Source organism: Galeopterus variegatus, unplaced genomic scaffold (genome assembly GCF_000696425.1).
Source record: "Galeopterus variegatus unplaced genomic scaffold, G_variegatus-3.0.2 Scaffold1830, whole genome shotgun sequence".
Lineage (NCBI taxonomy): Eukaryota > Metazoa > Chordata > Mammalia > Dermoptera > Cynocephalidae > Galeopterus > Galeopterus variegatus.
In genome coordinates, this window is record NW_007727941.1 from 159,414 (window position 1) to 168,763 (window position 9,350).

The 9,350-nt window shown below is 39.8% G+C and overlaps 1 protein-coding gene across 1 annotated transcript in view; it reads left to right on the top strand.

Moving 5' to 3' along the window:
- The first annotated feature begins 3,617 nt into the window (after positions 1–3,617).
- The window catches only part of LOC103595741 (protein DDX26B-like), a 17,943-nt gene continuing 12,210 nt past the window's right edge, over positions 3,618–9,350 (top strand). The window contains 1 exon segment of the mRNA XM_008579200.1: positions 3,618–3,665. The gene's annotated coding sequence lies outside the window, so the exon portion shown is untranslated.

A 9,350-nucleotide genomic window follows, 5' to 3' on the forward strand; every position in this document is an offset into this window, starting at 1 on the left:
ACTAAAATATCTAATCCAGAAGAGTATAACATCATGGGGATGAGAAGCAAAATTTTTTCAATTGTATCACTAGGAGTAATAGTAAGAGAAGACATACCTTGATTGCAGGACCAGTGAATCCAGGTAATGGGAGAAACAGCACTGCATATCTATGCATATAAATGCTTAGATACAGCATTATCATCTCCTAGAGGCTATTGCCACAGCCCCTCAAGTTATTGCCACCTACCTAAAAACATAACTGAGTCTTCCAAAGGTCATTCCACTTCAGGATGAGGGGAAACATAAGACCAGTGAATTCCATGAGCACTGTTCCATTGCCACACTCATTTCCTGTGAGATGGATTCCTTGTCTAGAAGTGATGCTGTTTGGAATACCATGATGGTGGATAAGACATTTTTCAAATACACACATATTGGTTTTCTCAAAAGCACTGCAGGCAGGAAGGAAAAATCCATATCCAAACTAAGTGTTTGTTCAAGTAAGAACAAAGCACTGCCCCTTACATAATGGAAGTGGTCGAGTATAATCACCTGCCACCTGGTAGCTGGCTAATCACTCTTGAGACTGGTGCCATATTGGTGGCTCAGTGTTAGTCTTTGCTTCTGGCAGATTGAGCACTCAGAAGTGGCTGTGGTGAGATTGGCCTTGGTGAATGGAAGCCAATGTTGCTGAGCATAACTTCCATCCCTGCCACCTTGGTCACTTTGTTCTTTAGCCTACTGGATTATAACACAGATGTTGAGGGGAAAGGCTGATTGATATATAGATAATGGATATCCTATCCATCAGATTATTATTAAAATTCTGCTCTGCTGAGGTTTTCCTTTGCTGAGAACTCTCATAGACCCAAATATCTTCTCATCGTACATCCATTTGGACAGGTCTATCTACATACCTTTTACCCAGATCTCCTTGTCACAAATTTTCAATTGTGGGACACAATCTATGCATGGACATGCACTCGTACCTCTGACCATCGCTCCTCCAGGGAGAATGTACAACCAGGTGCATTGCTTAAAGTTCTTCTCTCTGGGTGGACTTCCCTTCACTACTGTCCTTCAGGGATGTCCCAGTTGGGACTGTGGTACTGCAGCTTCCACTTTTGGCTTGTGTGGAAGGCAGGATTCTAATTATGCCCCTCCAAGATCCCAGTCTTCTGGTTATTCAGTCAAAGACTAATATAAGTACTGCTGTGGTGGGATTTTTTTTTAAATGCAAAATGCATATTTTTTTTTGGTAGCACTAAAAGAAAAACAAAAATCTGTGTTCTTACACTGAGGTGAAAACAATGTTTAAACTTTTTTATCAATCAAATATATTCCAAAAGAAAGTATTCCATGAAGTTTCCAAAGCACAGGTGAATCTTAACAGAGTAGTCCAGTAGCACAGGTGAATCTGTACACAGTAGTCCAGGAATCTGTAATATTGAAAATGACTCTCTTCTGACAGGGTGTTTAACAAACATAACTTTTGGATTATAAAACCAGTGAAGCAGTCCCTTCCTAATAACTGTGTCGAAAGTGAAACAGCTTGTTCCATTCCAGTTCTAACAATTTTATTGTAATATCTTTTACCGCTATGACAATTTTAAATGAAATTAGCTGCACTTAATGGGTGTTGTCTAAATCACCAAGTCATAACATTGTGTATGCAGAGAAACACCCTATTACTAAGTGGAAGTTGTAGGTATGAGATCAGGCTAAAGCAGGTGCTGAAGCCAAACGTAAGTTACAGGACCAAGTGACCAAAATGCCCATGGATCCTACTCCTGCTACATAAGCTTCTCTACGTCCCATGGCCTTTGCTCCCAATTATGTTACATAACATGACAAGAATGACTTTGCAGCTGTGATTAAGGTTACCAATCAGTTGACAGTAATATAGTGCGACTATCTGGGTGGACCTAACCTTCTCTCATAAGCCCTTCAGAAGCAGAGTGCTTTCCAGCTGGTAGCACAAGAAGACAAGGGAGAAGGAAAGCCGAGAAGAATTAATGGTGCTATTGCTGGCTTGAAGAAGAAAGGGGCCATATTAAAAGGACCTAAAAGCAGTCTGACTTGAGAGCAAACCCTAGCAAACAGCCAACAATAAATCAAGGACTGTAGTCCAAGACAGCATGGAACTGGATTCTGTCAACATTCTGAGTGAATTTGGAAGCAAATTTCACCTCAGACCTTCAAGATGAAAGCACAACTTGGCCCAAAGTCTTGGTTATGGCCTCCTAAGGCCAGAAGCAGCCAAGTCAAGACCACCCAGACTTCTGTGCTGCAAAACCGTGCAATAATAAATAATAAAGGTGTTGTTTTTTCTTAAGCCACTAAGTTTGAGAAAAGTTTTTATGCAGCAATAAAAGCTAATACACTCTGATTATGCAATGATGTCTTTACGTGGAGTTCAACCTAATCAGTGACCAAAGAACCAATGCATCAAGCCTGGTCATAAATGGTTCTGCACCATATATAGGAACCACATAGTATATTTTCTTCCAAGAGAAAAAGAGAGACTGTGTAAGTAACATAAAGGCTGATTTCTTGAATTTATACTGGTTTAAAATTTACCGTATAGGAAGAAGCACTTCTGGAATGGTAGAGCAAGAACTTCTGGAAACCTACTACTTCCAAACAGCAATGGGAACATGGAAAATATTGTCAAAATCAATGTTTTTAGAACTCTGAAATTAACCCAAGTGTTGCAGTAATCTGAAGAGTACTGATTCAAGAAAAATGGTTAAATCACAGAGAACAGCAAGCTGTGTGGTGTTTAAATTGCAGTATAACCATCCCCCTCTCTTCTGCTCTGTGGCAGCTTTGAAACTCAGCAGCCTCACAACTCTGGTATCAGCCACTGAAGATGGCAAAATAGGTATGGAGATTCCCAAAAGCTCTGTTCTCAGAGAGTTGTCACTATTTAATGTGACTGGCAGTTCCATAGAAAGTGCTATTCTTCTGTGTATCACCTTTTCTTTATCCATTCATCCATCAATGGACACTTAGGTTGATTCCATATCTTGGCTGCTGTGAATAATGCTGCAGTGAAGATGGGAGTGCTGAAAAGCATTGTTCTTAGGGCTTTTCCATAAGTGAACTGTCTCAGCGCTTGCTCTGTGAACAGCTCTGTTCACTATCACAGCTTCAAAGTAGGAAGTCATTTAGTGCAGTGTGGAAGAGAATTGATGATAGTGGGCACCTTTCTCTTGTTTTGATTTTCTAAGGAATGCTTCTAATGTCTCTCCCCTAGGAATAATGTGTGCTGTAGATTTCTGATAGAGACCTGTCTCAAGTGCTTTTAAATTTTCTTCATGAAAACTTGTTGCATTTTTCCCATGTGTTTTCCTCATTGATTGGGATGATCCTATCACGTCCCTCCTTTAACCTGCTAATATAGTGTGCATCATATTAGTTATATTGCCTGTACTTTCCAAATTCACCATTTTGTCCTGCCCTGTGAACACGTTCTGGGTTCCTTTAAACATTTTTGCGTGGCAGTTGTCACTGAAGATGGTCTGTAGAGGGCGCCAGAGACAGCTTGTCTTTGCCCTGCCCCATGCAGGTCATTCCCAGACACCCTAGAGGGCGCATTTCCAGAAGGTTCCGGAGGGCAAAGGGCATACACAACTACTTTACTACCCTTTGGTGAGGCGCTGCAGGACTCCTTCAACAAGGTCAGGATGTCAGCACTGTGGGTGGGGATGCTTTTCCCTGGGCACCCTGTGTCGGCTAAGTTGGGGGGACGCTTTCCTTGGGTGTTCTGTCTCAGTTCTGGGAGGGACTTTTCCTCGTGTAATTACCTCAGCCTGGGGAGGCGAGTCTTCCTTGGGTCCTCATCTCCGTCCTGGGGTTGGCCGTGTTTCTTGGAGCCCCATCTAAGCTTTGTGTGGGGGAGAGGGGGGGACTCTTCCTTGGATGCTCTATCTCTGCACTGGAATGATGGCTCTTCCTTGGGTGCGTGATCTCATCCCTGTGGGGTTACTCTCCGTTGGGCACTTTATCTCAGCCGATGAGAGACTCTTCTTGGGTGCTTATGTTGTTACTGCGGGAGCTTGTGTCCTTGGGGTCTCTGTCTCAGCTACGATGTGGTTGGTGGCTTTTCTTTTCTTCTGTTCAGCCCTGGTGGGGACTCCTACTAGTTGTTGTCTCTTAGTGCTGAGGGGGAGTTATCCTTCCCTGCTATCTCACAGTGCTGTGGGGGGTGCTGTTCCTTAGATACTCTTAAGCCTAGGGTCAGACTCCGGGAGCTTTATCTCAGCCACAGGGATGCAACTTTACCTGGGGTGCTCTTCCTCAGCACTGGGGGTTCACTCTCTTCCTCGGTGCTCCTTCTGGAATCTGGGGCAGCTGGAAATATTTCTCGAAATGTGCATCTCTGCACAGGAAGAGGGATTGTTTCTAGGCTATCCTTTCTCGGCCCTTTTTTATCCTCATTCAAAACATCTTTGCCTCCCCTAAATCCATGAAGATAATATCTTAAGTTTTTTACTAGATCTTTCATTCATCTCTAATAAAGTTTTGTGGAATGGAATGAGGCAAGAGTCAAGGTTCATATTTTCCGTGTAGTCATCAAGTGGACTTATGAAAAGCAATATCCTTTCCACAATGATTTACTGGGGCCCTTGTGTCATAAGTCTAGTTATTGTGTATTTCTGGAATCTCTGTCCTCTTCCATTGGTGTCGTTGCCTATCATTGCCCCAATCACACAGTTTTAATTACCTGTACAATAAATCTCGTACCTGTTAATATGTATTTCCAACTTTGACCTTTTCATAAATATTGTTTTGGCTTTTCTAAACCCTTTAGTTGGCACTTATTTTTTATTATGAACTTGTCAGTTTTCACAATTTTTAAAAATTTTTATTGAATCATAATCGATTATACATGTTTCGAGGGTTCGATGTTGACATATGTTGATCAAATCAATATTACTAGCATATATATTGTTACAAATCATACTTATTCTTTATGCCCCTTGTCCAATCTCTCCCCATCCCCCTCTCCTTCCCCCGTCCCACTTCTGATAACCCTAGATTTCTTCTCTCCTTCTGAAAGAGTAATGGTTACTCTGGTGATTTGTTGCCTAGATGATCTGTCCAATGCTGGCAGGTGTGTTCAGGTCCCCCAATATTATCATAGAGCAGACGCTTCTTCTGTCACTCTGGTATGGGCTTTGTGGAGAGACACATCCTCTTATTTCTTTGGTCTCTGCTGGTGACTCTCCTTGGGTCAATTCACTGCAGTGGCTGGTGGACCATCTGCATAGTGGTTGTGGCATCGAGCCACTTTTGCGGCAGCCTTGGTTATTGTGGTGGCTGTGGTGGGTCACCCACATGGAGGCGATGATGTTTTTGTTACGCTCCTTATCTAGTTGCTAGTGGTGGCAGTGGTGTGCCTGGTTGTGGGCGGAAGGTCTGGTCCCCGGCTCCCTCACAATTTTTTTTTAACATGGTAGGATTTTAAATGAGAAAGATTGCTATAATGATTCTGTGGGGAACTGGCAATAATGACTCTAACAAGCATTCCTATTCATGGAAAGAACACTTCTCTCCATTTACTAAAGTCTTCAATTACTCTTAGTCATGTTTTATAGCTATTGTGTAATGCTCTAGCACATCTTTTATTAGATTTATTCCTACGTATTTGACGTTTTTGATATAATTTTCAATGACATTTTAAAATTTATTTTCTAACTATGTGTTGTTATTAACAGAAATGCAAGTGGTCTTTATTATATTCAGTAACTTTACTTAATTTACTTAGTAATTCTAATGGCTTTATATTCTTTTGCATATTCTATGTAAAGAACAATGTCATTTGTGAATAATGACAGTTTTACTTCTTACTTTCCAAATTTTATACCAAATATAATAATATTTCCCTCTTGCAACTGAACTTTTTATGACCTCCAGTAAAGTGTTGAATGGACAGATGCCATCCTTACCTTGTTTCCAAATTCAGGAAGAAAATGTTTGATATTTCACTGTTGAGTATGATGTTTGCTATGATTTTCTTTTTGTAGATGTGCTTTATCAGATGAAGGAAGTTGCCTTCTATTCTAAGCTGCTGATAGTTGTTACCATAAGTAGGTTTTAAATGACCCATCAGTATAAATAATCATATCATTTTTCTCTTGTTGTTAATGTGGTGTACTACATTGATTGATTTTTTTTTGTATTATTTTAAAACTGAAACATAATCAATTGTATATATCTGTGGGGTACAGCATTGAATATCAATACCTGTGTACAATATGTGATGCTCAAATCAGGATAATTAATATATTTATCATTACACAGTGTGATGATGTTTTGTGGCTCTTTATCAATTTCTTGGTAAAGCCTCCCTCCGTCCTCCTTTCCCACCTCATATGGCGTCGGTTCCATTCTCTCCTTTGGAGCGTTCAACAAGTGATTGTGATTGTTGTATCTTTCTTTCTTTTTTTCCTTACTTGTTTATTTTTTTTAGCACTCAATTATGAGTGAGGACATGAGGCATTTCTCTAAGTTCATCCATGTTGCTGCAAATGGCAGAATTTCATTTTTTTAATGGTAGAGTAATATTCCATTGTGTATATATTCTACATTTTCCTTATCTACTTGTTCATTGATGGACTTTTAAGTTGGTTCTAACTCTTGGCTATTGTAAATAGAGCAGCGATGAACATGGAAATGCAGATATCCCTTCAACATGATGATTTCCATTCCTTTGGGTATATACCCAGCAGTGGAATTGCTGGATCATATGGTAGTTCTATCTGTAGCTGTTTGAGGAAACTCCGTACTGTTTTCTATAATAGCTACACCAATTTACCATCCCACCAACAGTGTAGGAGGATTCCCCCTGGTCTGCATCCTCACCGGCATTTGTTATTCTCTTTCTTTTTGATAATGGCCAGTCTAACTATGGTGAGATAATGTCTCATTATGGGTTTGATTTGCATTTCCCTGATGCTTGGTTGATTTCTTGACATGTCTGTTGGCCATTTGTATATCTTCCTTTGAGAAATGCCTATTCAGCTCTTTTGCCCATTTGTTAATCTGCTTACTTGTTTTTTTACTGTTAAGTTGTTTGAATTCCTTGTATATTCTGGATATTAATCTCTTTTCAGATGCATAGTTTGCACATATCTTCTCCTGTTCTGTTGGTTGTCTTTTTGCTCTGTTAATTGTTTCTTTTGCTGTGCAGAAGCTTTTTAGTTTGATGTAATCCCATTTGTTTATTTTTTTCCTTTATTGCCTGTGTTTTGGGGGTCTTATTCATAAAGTCTTTGCCCTGTACTACTTCCTGAAGTGTTTACCCTATGTTTTCTTTTGGGAGTTTTATAGTTTCAGGTCTTGTCTTTAAGCCTTTAATCCTTTTTGAGTTGGTTTTGGTATATGAAAAGAGGTATGGGTCTAGATTCATTCTTCAACATATGGATGCCTAGTTTTCCCAGCACCAGTTATTGAAGAGGCAGTCTTTTCCCCAATGTATGTTCTTGGTGCCTTTGTCAAAGATCAGTTGGCTGTAAGTATGTGGGTTGATTTTTAGGTTCTCTATTCTGTTCTTTTTTTTAAAAAAAGATGACTGGTAAGGGGATCTTAACCCTTGACTTGGTGTGGTCAGCACCACGCTCAGCCAGTGAGCTAACCAGCCATCCCTATATGGGATCCGAACCCGTGGCCTTGGTGTTATCAGCACCACACTCTCCCGAGTGAGCCCAGGTTCTCTATTCTGTTCTATTGGTCCAAGGATCTGTTTTTATGTTAGTACCATGCTGTTTTGGTTACTATAGCCTTGTAGTATAGTTTAAAGTCATGACATGTTAAGCTTCTAGCTCCCCCCCCCCACCCACAGTATTGCTTTGACTATTAGGGATCTTTTGGTGTTCCATAAGAATGTTAGGATTTTTTTTTTCTATTTCTGTGAAGAATGTCATTGGTATTTTGATGGGGATTGCAATGAATCTGTAGATTGCTTTGGGCAGTATGGACATTTTCACAATGTTTCTTCTTCCAATCCCAGAGCATGGAGTATCTTTCCATCTTTTTATGTCCTCTTTATTTTCTTTAAGCAGTGATTTCTAATTCTCATTGTACAGATCTTTCACCTCCTTGGCAAAATTGATTCTTAGGTTTTTGTTTCTGTTTTTGTTTTTTTGGTCACTATTATAAATGGGCTTGCTCTCTTGATTTCTTTTCCTGCTAGTTTGTCACTGAAGCATTAAAATGCTACTGATTTTTGCATGTTGATTTTGTATCCTGCAACTTCACTGAGATTGTCTATCATCTTTAAGAGATTTTTTGGTACTAAGGTTTTTCTCTATATAGGATCATATCATCTGAAAATAGGGACAGTTTGACTTCATCTTTTCCAATCTACATGCCCTTTATTTCTTTCTCTTGCCTGATTGCTCTGCTAATCCTTCTAATATTATGTTAAGTAGGAGTAGTAAGAGTGAGCATTCTTGTCTTGTTCCTGTTAAGGATAACATTCGTGGTGGGTTTGTTTTATATTGCTCTTGTTGTTTTGAGATACATTCCTTCTATACCTAATTTGCTGAGAGCCTTCATTATGAAGTGATATTGAATTTTGTCAAATGTTTTTTCTGCATCTATTGAGATAATCATATGGTTTTTGTCTTTGGTTTTGCTGATGCGGTGTATCATATTTATTGCCTTGAGTATGTTAAACCATTTTTCTTTCCCTGGCATGAATCCCACTTGATCATGGTGTATAGGTTTTTAAAGTGTTGCTGTATTATGATTGCTAAAATTTTGTTAAGGCTTTTTGTGTCTATGTTCATTGGAGATATTTGCCTGTAGTTTTCTTTTTTTCTTGTATGTTTGTCTGGTTTTGGTATCAGGATGACGCTAGCCTCATAGAATGAATTTGGGAGGATGAACTCTCTTTCATTTTTTGGAATAGTTTGAATTGGTATTAATTCCTCTTTAAAGATTTGGTGGAATTCAGCAGTAAAGCCACCTGGTCCTTGGATTTTCTTCATTGAGAGACTTCTGATTACTGCTTCAGTCTTGTTGCTTGTTATTGGTCTGTTCAGGTTTTCTGTTTCTTCTAGATTCAGTGTTAGTGGTTTGTATGTGTCCAGAAATTTATCCATTTCCTTCAGGTTTTCAAATATGTTGGTATGTAGTTATTTGTCATAGTTTCAAATGATTCATTGTATTTCTGTGAGGTTGATTGTAATGTCTCCTTTTTCATTTCCAATTTTTTTGTGGGGCCATCTCTTCTTCTCCTCCTCCCCCTCCCCTCCCCCTCCTACCTCCTCCTCCTACCCCTCATCCTCCTGCTCCCCCCTCCTCCTCCTCCTGTCCCTCCTCCCCCCTCCTCCTCCTCCTTCCTCTCCTCCTCCCCA